The 12,364-nt window shown below is 42.4% G+C and overlaps 1 protein-coding gene across 1 annotated transcript in view; it reads left to right on the top strand.

Moving 5' to 3' along the window:
- DDX55 (DEAD-box helicase 55) overlaps positions 1 to 12,364 on the top strand; it is a 584,207-nt gene that overhangs the window by 289,609 nt on the left and 282,234 nt on the right. The gene's annotated exons all lie outside the window — the stretch shown is intronic.

The raw sequence follows: 12,364 nt of genomic DNA, 5'->3' as shown, positions 1-12,364 counted from the left end.
CACTAGAGGCTAATACACTTTTTTGATGCTGTGGCAGGATATAAATACTCACTCCATTGTTTACTTAATTGCCACACCTCTTTATGCTGTGCACCTAGACAGAATGCTACCAAATGAGTACTTCTGTATATGTACAGTCTAAATCCATGCTAGACTCTGGCTAAGTATTTTGGATTATAACAGCACCACCTGGTGGCAGCCATCAGTAAGTTCTGTTCTTTCCTCTCTGGAATGAGAAATTTGGCCTCTGCATTCCATCTGTTCTGGATGGCTAACTGATACATGACAGGGTAGTCAGACCCCCAACTGTATGTGAAGGAAGTGGGAGCATAAAGCCTAGAACAGTAAGGTGGCCACTTTTCAGTATTTGAATGCTATTAACAGTATACCAAATAAAAAAAAAATCATTCTCTTAGTACTTGCTTTCCACGATACTTGGTAACCTTTCAGTCCTGATTACCTAATCAGTAAAAAGTAACTCTTCAGTACTGAAGAGAACAGATGTTGTCCTAAGGATTGCATTATATTTACTTGATGACAAGAGACATCCTAGCTGGATGGACTTTGACATGCATTAACATTTAAAATTCGAGTCTTCTCCATACTTCCATCCTCTCTTACCCCTTTTTTTCATGTGTCCCATGCCTTTTTGAATGCTTTTTTGGATACCCTCTCCACTGCCCTTCTAGGAGTATGTTTCATAGGTCCACAGTCCCCTCAGTAAAAACGAACGTTTTCACATCCGAGAAATATTTGGTTCCAACATCCTGCAGCCTTTGCCCATCTCCTCCCCAACCTGCTTACTAATGGTGGTCCCTCCTCTTCTCCCAACTTATTCTATACACTCAGGTAATTTCTTTCCGGTCTGTTTTGGTTTCTCAGCAGGAGACCTCTAGCTCTTTTACACTGTGGTTATACCCTTTCTACTGCATTCCTCCCACCCTTCTTGCTGCTGGATGTCCCTATTCATGTGTGATTTTCATAATAAGTGTGCCCAGTACTCGAGATGTAGGCTGACCAGAACCTTACAGCACTCTTTTGTATGCTCCTATGAGGATACACCACATTATTATCGTTGTTGTTGTTGTTATTATTATTACTGTAGCTATGTTACCCTTCTTCTTGTGGTCTAGTCCATGTATGATTCAAATCCTCAGGGCTTTTCATACTTTGTCACCATTGTTCCATTCTCCTTGTACATTATACCATTATTTTTGCTGCCTAGCTGCAGTATTTTATATTTTACTTCAGTGGATCTAAACTGTTATCTTTCTCTCTATTTGATTGATCATCCTTCCCGAAATGTTCTTTAGTGTTTTTCCCTCATCCTCCACTGTTGCTTCTGCAACTGTGTCATCAGTGGAGAGCATAAGCTTGTTCTTTATTCTTAGATGCCCATCCATCCAAAAACACCATTTTTATTGCCAGGATTCTCAGCTATTAGGCTAGCAGGCTACAGTTCATGGGATGTTTTCCTCCTCCCCTTGATTTATTGACTGTATCTGTCAGGGATGTGTCAGCACACCAGCCAGATTTATAAGGGCCTTGGAGGTAGCCAATCTGGTCTTGTGCTTTGTCATTCCAGAGGGAAGACAGACCTTCCTTTTTCTCCTGCTGCTACCTGGAATCTATCTGCTGATATCTGCAGTTGGCTTTTTGGTGAAAAAAAACCTTCCATTTTCTTATTTTTACTGATTTATTACTTTCCTCTTCAGGAGAGTTATTTTAAAGCTAGGAGTGTTATGTTTTAACGGATTGTTTTAAGACTGTAGTGTATTTTAAATGGAGCACTCATTGTTTCTGTCAGTTTAAAAGTAGTGTTAGCTAACTGATAAAATACTTTCTGTGGAGAAATTGTGTTCAGTTTTCCACTGTGGGGCTGCCATAGTGTTTGAAATTGCTTTTTACTGTGCTTTTTCTGCCAAACAAAAAAAAAGTAACTTCTGTGGACTGGTAGTTTTACTGGCATTTGTTGCTTGCTTCCCCCCAGGATAGAGGCACCATTTTTGGCTTGAGCATGGAACAGATTATTAGTCCCACTGTCTGTCCTTCTTACAGCCACATAAAGAAAAAGTTACGCAAACAGCCTTTTCTACCACAGCAGGCTAGCAGTTTGCCTTGGTCACAGGTGGGTGACTCTGCTATGGCTATTTGTTGTATCTCAAACCACTCATCTTTTACCATGGATCCCTCTGATGTAGTACCTACAGCCACTAGATTTGGGGTTAGCCATGTCCTCTGTGGTTGTTGGAGACCCCTCAGTGGGCAAGGGAGAGCTACTCTTGTTGGTACTAGGAGAGGGAAAAGGGAAGGTTTCCTTGTGTCAGAATGCTGTGCCAATCCCTGGAGAAGCAGCAGCTGCCATTAGTAACACAGTTGGCCCCATTTTTCCTGTCAGCAGAAAAATCAAGCCTGTATCTGCTCCTCTTCAGATTTCTTTGGCTATTAGTAGTTTACTGGGACTGACTCAAGATATGATTCAGGCTACTGATCCTTCTTGTAGAGTAGTTTCCTGTAAAAGAGAGGGATGCCACCTTTCCTGAAGAGTCAAGATTATGAAACTGAACAGGGAGATACATGGATGGATTTAGGGTTTTATCCTCGGATTTCTGATTCAGACTTGGACAAGAGCTCACTTTCTGATTCTCCCTGCGCAGGTTTCTATTTCTCTGCAATTAGAATATCCCAGTGTTTTCATTGGGAGAACACTGCAGTTTCTACCTCCCTCAGAAAATACTATGAGCTGTTACAGAAGGAATTTCTGGAACCAACACCCATTCCTCCAGTCCTGTCTGCTTTAGAGAGGATGTATATCTTGGTGCCTGCAATTTTCTTTGTAGTCACCCAGCTGTCCTTTAAAAGGTAGAATAGGATGCATAAAGTTCTTCAGACTTTTAAATTTGTATACACTATTCCCAAACCTGACCCAGCAACTATAGTCTTAGTTGACTGCTATTCTACTAAGCACTTAGTTAATTCCAATCCTGCTCTTTCTAATAAGGATGGGAAAATTATTAATTTCATAATTTTAAATTGTCAGGTTCATATGTTGAAGTTTATTCAGATATTTTGTGAAAGTATGAGGAATTTTTTATCGATGGTTTCTTATGAAGAAAACTCTGCATTACATAACTTAGTTTTTTCTGTTGCTTGCAGTGTGTATATGACTGTATTGATACTTCTTCCAGGGCTATGGTCATTGGTACTGTTTTAAGGAGGTTTGCTTGGCTGCATTTTCAGAACGTCCCAAACTATGTAAAAAAAAAATACGATTTTAAATTCTCCCCTGGACAGAGATTTAATGTTTGACCCCTCTACTACAGAGATGATCAAAAATGCAATGAAAGAAGCAAGCTGTTCTAAGGAATCTCTAAACTTTTTCAGCCCTCCTTTTCTAAATTATCTAAAGTCTCAACAGAATTCAGATAGATAGACGTTCAAGAAGAAGTGGCAAGGAGGTTCCAAAATGATGTCTCAAACCTCCCAAAACCAAGGACACGCCAAGTCTGAATGACTGCTCAAGAGGCATTGTGACCCCCACCAACCCTGGCTCTTTTTCTCTTCCAGGTCTGAATCTCCATTTTTCTCTTTGGCAGCAGATTGTTTCAGACAAATGGGTTCTGAAAAATCATTCATCAAGGCTACAGATGGTAGTGGGAGGAAATTCCTCCTTTCCAAGGTTTTATTCCTCATCCTGCAGGTTATATTCTTTTGATGTTATGTAGTCCTGCCTCACCATAATTCTTGCTGGATGGGTTCGGAGTCGATATTCATCTCCCACTCGGCCGATACTAAAGCTCGAGAGCTTTTACTGGCTCGAGGCTAGCCCCTATGCCATGGTGCCTCACGGCAAATCCCCAGATCTCATTTGCCACGAAAGCTTTGAGGTTGTGTCTTATTGGCTCGTTGGTTAAGTAAAACTATTTTTTGCTAAATTTAGTCTTTTTCTTACTAAGATATATATATATATATATATATATATATATATATATATATATATATATATATATATATAGTTTCTTCTCTATTGTGTGACTGTTTTGAAAGTTCTCGACCCCTATTCCTCCATAGGACTGTATGGCCTGTTTAAGTTAGAGGGTCGTAGTGCCCGTTTAAGTTAGAGGGCCTTTCCTCCCTGTGTGTGTGACTGTTTAAAAAAAAAAAAAAAGTCGTCTTCTTCCTTCCTCTCTTTATTGTTGTAGTTAATACTTTTATTATTGTTATCTAACTTATCTTTCCTGATACTCGAAATGTCAAAAGATAAAGACAGGGAGCGCAAGGATCATCACCCTTCTGGGTTTAAAAATTGTGATAGGTGTGCGCAGAATATGTCTCTTACAGACAACCACACCAGTTGCGTGTATTGCTTTGGTGAACTCACGCTTTTAGTACTAGAGTTTTAAATGAGAGAAAGAGGAAACTCATAGATAGGGGTCTCATGACCAGTTCCTTCCAGGAACAGCTGGAAATTGGTCAGGCAACTCCAAAATCCTGTAAGAGAAAATCATTGGCCCCGGCTTCGTAGCCGACTAAAAAGACTAAAGCATCAGAGCCAAGAAGTTCCGGTTCTGACTCAGCTTCATCCATTTCGGTGCCGTCGGTTTCCTCGGCTCTGAGACAACCTTCTGTACCGAAAATTTTACCTGAAATCGAGTTGTCTCTCCCACCCTGAGATCTCCTATTTTTGAAAGAAGGAGATCTCCTTCTGCCTTTACCAGATCCTCCCGGACTCTATCAGATGAGGACATCGAGAGGGTGGTGAAGGGGTTGCTTTTGGATCCAGCTCCGGCAAGAAAATTGACGCTCCCCCAGACCCAAAGGTCTCGGAGCCGACCCCCTTACCAACAACTCTTCCTCTGACTGCTTCGCTGTTGGAGCGTATTACTTCAGGTTCCTCTGTCTTGGACCTATCAGCTCCGGGGATTCAACGTGCTTCCTCGGAGCCAATTACTCTATCCTCGATGGCTCAGTCTGGAGCCGAGGGAACTGGGAGACGACACTCTCGTGTCAACTCCAAGGGGGTCAGTCACCCTGGATTCTCATCAGAACTAACCCTCCCTCTCGGAGCCTCGGCTTGACTTAGCTCGGCTCCCACTTCTGCTATGGAGCTGTTCCCTCTTGCTCGGAGTCGACCATCCATCCCCTCGGAGTGGAGGTCTTCTTTGGAGTGAGGGGGAAAGGCTTTCAAAGCTATAGAGAAGGCTTTATCCTCTGCTAAAGCCATTCCATTGGAACCTGTGTCCCACCAGCAGCAGGCAGCAACCTCTTCCCCCCTGCCCACCCCCACAGCGTAGGGAACCAGAGGCCCAAGTAGCCCCCATTGGAGGTGCCCCCTCTTCCGAGAACTCCCCATATTATCCCACTGGAGAGCTCCCTCGGAAGAGGCTGTGTAAGAGGAAGCATGTTGACTCACCTGAGTCTGTCACGTCAGACACTGATTTAGAGGAATCAGAAGGGTCCCCTAGATCCCCCTCCGAGGATGTCTCCTGTTCTGACATTCTAGAAATCCTTAGACAGAGGGGTGATTGGAAGACCTCTAACCCTTCTGAGGATGAATCCGTGTATCTTGAGGCCTTTGGTTCCCGACCTTACACCTCCTGGGTGACACTGCCTTATGACCAACTTTTGGGGGTCATATCGTGGAAAGCATGGACCTCTCCAGATTCAGTGGAGCCCAGCCCGAGGAGGCCAAAAAAGTTTATGACAGCACCTGAGGACAAGCCTTTCCTTAGTAAGGGAATTCCCGTTGATGCTATGGTGGTAGCAGCAGCCACCAAAAAGGAATTATCTGAGACATCTTCTAATATCCATCCTCCTAACAAGGAGTCCAGGAAGATGGATAGGTACGGGAGGCATACTTTTTCTTCAGCGGCATTTACACTAAGATCGCTGAATTACCTGACTCATTTTACTCGTCTTCAGAGGGATCTCCTGAAAGAGTTAGGAGACACCCTCCAGGGTTCAGTAGCTCAGGGTTCCATGGATAAGGTTTCTGCGCAGCTCTCCACCCTTACTTCCATAGCCAACTCCTCCATGAGGCTGATCTCATACGCTGCAGATGGAGTGAGTAGAGCAGTAGCAGCATGAATATCCCTCAGGAGACATTCGTGGATGCATCTTTGTAATTTAACCGAATCCTTCAAGTCTTCCTTCACTAACGTCTCCTTTGATAGTTCATCTCTTTTTGGACCCCAAGTGAAAGAGACTTTGACTAGGTGCGAGCAGGAAGGGAAAACCTTATCTGCCATCGGAGTCCATTTCTCTCTCCTGTCCAGACCCTATCCCAAGGGTAATACAGGAGGGAAAATGTGGTTCTGTAAATCCCAAAAAAGATTCCCTCCGGCACAAGGTCAACCCTCCCCCAGAGGCAGAGGGGGAGGATATAATGGAAGACGTCACCCTCATTGCAGAGGAGGTCCGCAGCATCAGGGAGACAGAGAAACTTTCTCTGATCGTCCCTTCCATCGCCCCTGAAGGGTTGCCCGACTGTCCGTCTCTGGAGGGAGTCAGGGGTCGTCTGTCATTGTACCCAAGCTCCTGGCTAACCATGACACAAGATCATTGGGTACACACCATAATATCCAGAGGTTACCTGATCCCCTTTGTTTCCAAACCCCCAACAAACCAGTCTCTACCAGACGTACCACCCATCCAACTAGACCGTGCAACATCAGAGGTCATCTCATTGCTCTATCAGAGAAGTCCCCGCAGAGCAAGTAGGATCTGGAACTTACTCTCGATTCTTTTTAGTTCCAAAAAGACAGGAGACTGGAGATCAATTCTAGATCTCAGCAGGCTCAACAAGCATGTAAAGAAGTCGAAGTTCCGAATGGTCACTCTGCAGTCAATATTTCCTTTGTCGGGAAAGACAACTGGATGTGCTCAGTCGATCTCCAGGATGCATACTACCACATCAAAATGGACAGGCGCTGCAGGAGACACTTGCACTTCCGGCTGGGAGCCAGTCATTTTCAGTTCAGAACGCTGCCCTTTGGTCTCACTTAGCCCCCAGAGTGTTTACCAAATGCATGGCAGTGGTAATGGCTCACCTGAGATGTCAAGGATTCCAGGTGCTTCCGTACCTAGACAACTGGCTCCTCACTGCTACCACCAAGCATCAACTCATCAGAACCAGGGACGAGACTCTGTCCTTGTGTGCCAGTCTAGGCATCACTGTAACCCTACAAAAGTCAGTCTTATCTCCCTCACAGCACATTGTATATTTAGGCTCAGAAATAGACACAACCACCATGTCAGTAAGGCTGACACAGGAAAGAGTGGAGTCTCTATGCAGTCAAGTCAGATCCTTGCTAAACAAACAAAAAGTTCAGGCCAGAGTAGTCCTTCAAGTCCTAGGGACTATGGCTTCCGCCATCCTATTAGTTCCTCTTGCTCGCCTACACATGATGATACTTCAGTGGCTGCTATTTGCCCAATGGTCGATGCAAGATATTCCATTGTCTCACCAGATTTTGATAAACGCATGCAAAAAGGATCTGACAGGGTGGTTGCACACAAAACAACTTATCCTAGGTCGTCCACTTGTTCCTCCCCAAGAGAAAGCAGTTTTGACCACGGATGCTTCCCAGATAGGGTGGGGGGGCATTATCTGGGAATGACAGTCCAACGTACTTGGCAGAAACACGAGAACCACTTGCACATCAATGTTCTGGAGATGAGAGTGGTGCTATATGTGTTGCAAGCACTTCACAGCTCCCTTCCCACCGGGACTATTGCGATTCAGTCAGACAACGTCTGTTGTGTGGTACATAAACAAGCAAGGGGGGAACCAAGTCTTACCTGCTTTGTCGAGTGGCCTTAAGATTTTGGAAATGGGCGATGGATACTCAATGCTTCCTGATAGCAATGCATATCCCGGGAAATCCAACGTAATAACGGACAAACTCAGCCAAGCAATTCTGATGCCTCACGAGTGGTCCCTGAATCCAATGGTTGCGAAGGAGATCTTTCACAGATGGGGCAGTCTTGTTGCGACCTATTTGCCACTCACCTGAACACCAAATGCAGCAGCTACTTTGCCCTCATTCCCCATCCGAGGATGTCACCCAGGGATGCTCTAGTTCACGATTGGCCCCTGGGACTTCTTTATGCCTTTCCTCCTTTTCCACTCATCCCCAAAGTAGTACAGAAAGCAAGACAGTTGAGGAGTTCCTTGATCCTCATTGCTCCTTACTGGCCTCAACAAGTTTGGTTTCCCTTCCTGTGGCCCTACCTTTTGGAGGAACCATGGATTCTGGACCCATCTCCAGATCTCCTGATTCATCAATCAGGACAGTTCCACCCCTCCATCCACATCTTGGAAGTCCTCCCCATTGTTCCCTTTCAGTCAGAATGTTGTACACTGGTAGGCATGACTGCTGGGCCACTAAAGTTTGCATATATCCCATTGCAGGAAGCCAATGAATCTGAGTTAGTCTGCAGCTCCAAACCTCTAAATTAATACATTTTGCCTCTGTGTATTCAAGCCTATTATCCTGTTCAGCCTTTTACTTCAGGCCATTTGTTTCATCTGTTAGGCAGGGTTAGCCAATCGGAGTTTTCCAAGAGAGTATCTTGTAAATCCTTAAGAGTCCATGTATGTAATGTTCCACCTGTCTATAGTTCACGCTTTGTATCTCATGCTTGAGTAGATAAAGTTTCTTGTCTAGTGGTCCAAACTTGAAATGGACAGATCTGCGGCTTCTTGTGATGGCTCACTTGAATCGTAGTTAACATGTGGAGGGTTTGTTTCAGTCAGTGGCTTGTAATTAAGCTTCTTGACAAATTTGTGAGTCATCCAAGATTTTTGTTTTCTGGCAGCATTAAGTCATTCTGTGTATAGAAGAGGTTGAAATACAAATGTCAACTTTCTATTGAAAATGTTAAACTTGACGAAAAGGGAGGGAAGGAGCCAGAAGACATGTCTTGCTACATCACTGCCCATACCAGAAGTTCCCTGTCTTGTTTCCATTTATCATATCTCCTCTTGCCAAAATACTTGAAAAACATATTCAAAAACAATTGCTAGACTATCTTTTGCAGGTAGAACTCCTATCCCTTACACAACATAGCTTCTGTCCTTCCCGTAGTACTAGCACTGCCCTTCTAACCTGTATAGATACTGCCAAAGCTAGAGATGGACTGCAAACTAGTCTCTTCCTTATTTCTGTCCTTGTCTAAAGCCTTTGCCACAGTTTGTCACAGTAAACTTCTACTTCAGATGTCCTCACAAGGTCTCTCTCAGCCTACCTTTCTGTGGTTCAAAAGCTACCTGTCCATTAGGTATCAGTCAGTAAAATGTGTAGTCCCTCACTATTCGTCCCTCATTAGACCTATTATAGAATACAACGCCCCATTTGGTATCTACCTCACTAGACACCTACAACAACTGGAAAGGCCACAAAAATACCTCACTAAGAGGATCTTAGGCCTTAGACACATGCCCTACACAGACAGACTCAAAAAAGTCCAGCTATCCTCCGTCTCATATTGCCTACTTAGAGGCGATCCCTGCTTGACCTACAAAGCAATGTCTGACCCAGAGCTGTTAGATATGTTACACCTAAAGAAATCCCAATCCCTCCGTGCCACACGCTTCAGGGACCTAAACCTCATTACCACAATAAACAGAACATGCTGGAGGGACAGGTTTCTAACCCAGAGACCCCTCATACTCTGGGACAAACTTCCCATTCACGTCAAGCAGAGCACTTCACTGGCCCTCTTTAAGAGAAATCTTGACGAGTAGATGGGCAATAGGAAGTTCAGCCCGGGATCACTTCAGTGGCCTTGCTTGACAGGGGCACTGGGAACTAACTTTGGGCGGCATGATGTCCGGGAATCTTCTTGGGTTAGGCTTATATAGGCTCCAGGGCTGTTAGCCTAGTACACACCTATGAACCTATGTGTTTCACTCTTTCTGTTTCTTCCTTTGCTTCCATTTCAGCTCTTCCTGTTGACCCAGTCTACTTTGCCTCCTTTGTGAGCACTTATTTCCTGTCTCCTTCCCACTCTGCTCCTCCTCACATATTTTGAGTGCTGTGCTTGTCTGGTTTCCTCCCGCTCTCCTTGTGATGTTGCCCCCTGCATGACAAGCTCCCCTTCATCACTTGTCACAACTTTCTCTCTAGCTTGCCTTTCTATAGTCTGCCAGTTGCCTATTCCACTTTCTGGTTTATTTCCCTACATGTTTGCACCCCTCGTACAACTTCAGCCCATGACCACCTGTGAAATATTTGAAGACTTCTCTTTTGTAATCCTCTTTCTGTTTCTCTTTCCTGGCTCCTGTTGCACCCTTTTCTGTAGTCCTGCTTATCCCTTTCTTACTTTTCAAGCCAGTCTGCTGCCCTCCCCTGTTCTGGATTTCTAGGCTAAAGCTCGGACATTCTTTCGCATACTTTTTCTGTTTGCCACTAAAAAGCTTCTGAAGCTCAACCCTTGTTTAGTACACATACTACCTTACTTGCCCCTTTTTGCTTGAGCTTATACTGATACTTTGAGCCTGTCCCATTCTTGGTCTCTGTTCTTTTTCCTTTTTTTATACTTTATATTCACGTTTAGATTAATCTTACTTTCTCACCATTTTCTTCATCTCCTTTAGCAAAGAAGTAAACAAAATTTGCTGGCAGATAGTTAACACAAAACCTACTCTAAAATATCTGACAATAAAATAATAAAAATGATCTGCAGTTTTGTTCCTAATTGGTTATCCTATTTCTCTCCAAATGTGCAGATTTTCAAGGTAAAGGCAGTTGCTCATTTCTTATCTGACTAAATGTAGAATATTTCTATTTTTCTGCCTTAACCTCTTTTGAGTTAAAAGAATGAAATTAAAAGTTGCATGAAATAAATGGGAACAAAAATGTGTGTGCACATGTAAAATCCATTGTTCTACATAAAAGAAATAAGATATTTTATATTTTAAACCGCCACCTCAAAAGATAGATATAAAGCTAAAATAATGGTAATTTCCAAAGTTAAATGAATAAAAGCTGAAATTTCATGGCTTAAGTACCATGCCTTGAAAATTGTTTTGTATACTAGCTGTAAATTAGAAGTAAAGTCAGCAATAATATCGATTTTATATGATTTATTATACAAACTTAGGTTTTTTTTGAATAATTTACAAACAAAATTGCAAACTAGCAATCTTAAAATGAATCCCAGACATCTAAATTACTACATAGTCAACCAGTGTGTAAAACACCAAATTTAAATTGCAATTCAGCAGACTGAACTGAAGACCACCGTGTTCTTGATATGTAATTAGTTTAGAAGTTAAAGCAGTGAAATAATAGGCCTGAAATATTATGCCTTAAGTATGTATATATTTAGATGTAGTATCTTAACTATACATTATGGATTAAGTCTGCAAAACTTACAAAACTAAATTATAATTAACAAGCCTGATAAACATTGTAGTATGTATTCTAACAAGAAATCAGTTTACTGCTGAACAAACTTACTTTAATAAAAAAATGAATGGCACATAAACTTGTGTCAGTTGAAACTGTAAAATAACCCAGTATTCAGCTGACTTTATTTAGAAGCAGGCAGACTGCAGAGAAGAAAATGTCCTTGTCTGCTATCTGAATATAAATGCGTGTGCTGATTTCTCCAGTACATTTTTAATCATTCCTGCTGGTTGAGGTTCTCTGTGCCTATTCATACATGTTTTAGTTTTCTTCGTTGTCTTTTCTTCCCCATTTTTGGCAGGGTATCTGCTTCACATTCTTGATTCCATTCTTTTTTTTTTTTATAATATTAATCTTTATGATGAAAAAGACTGATACCTGAAAAACACTGTGCACCTTTGCTTAACACGAAGAAAAAGAAGAGTATATAAGAAACAATAGCAAAGGTCTGGCTCCAAATAATCCAAACAGCATACAGTTCTCCTACTGGCATGAAGGACCAACCATAAAACGAAAATGTTGAGCAGCTCTATTTTATTCAGCACAAGCGCTTTCACAATAGCTTCATCAGGTGCATACAAAATGAACTCTAAAAGACACACCTTATATAACCATTAAAAATCACATGACACCAATTAAAAGTCAAAAGCAATGCTTCTTAAAGTAAAAACAGCACAGAATAAAAATGATAAACTTTTTGCATCGTTTTACCTATTTAACAGTCTCTTTTGCAACATAGGTTTCAATGGTATATATTCATTAAGTCCATGCCCAAAATTGGCTCGAAGTCTAACTATCCACTGTGCCTCTATTTCTTCTGTTCTACCCCTGATATTACCACGCCTAATATTTATATAATTTCTACCCAATATATGCTGTAAGTCTGTACTTTTAACATGCTTAGCTAAGGCATTTATAACATTCACTTTCTTAATGTTATAAAGATGTTC

This window comes from Protopterus annectens, chromosome 4.part0, assembly GCF_019279795.1.
Source record: "Protopterus annectens isolate FY-2018-M chromosome 4.part0, PAN1.0, whole genome shotgun sequence".
In the NCBI taxonomy this organism is placed as follows: Eukaryota; Metazoa; Chordata; order Ceratodontiformes; family Protopteridae; genus Protopterus; species Protopterus annectens.
The sequence above is the reverse complement of the archived record's forward strand: the minus strand, read 5'-3'. Positions and strand labels throughout refer to the sequence as shown.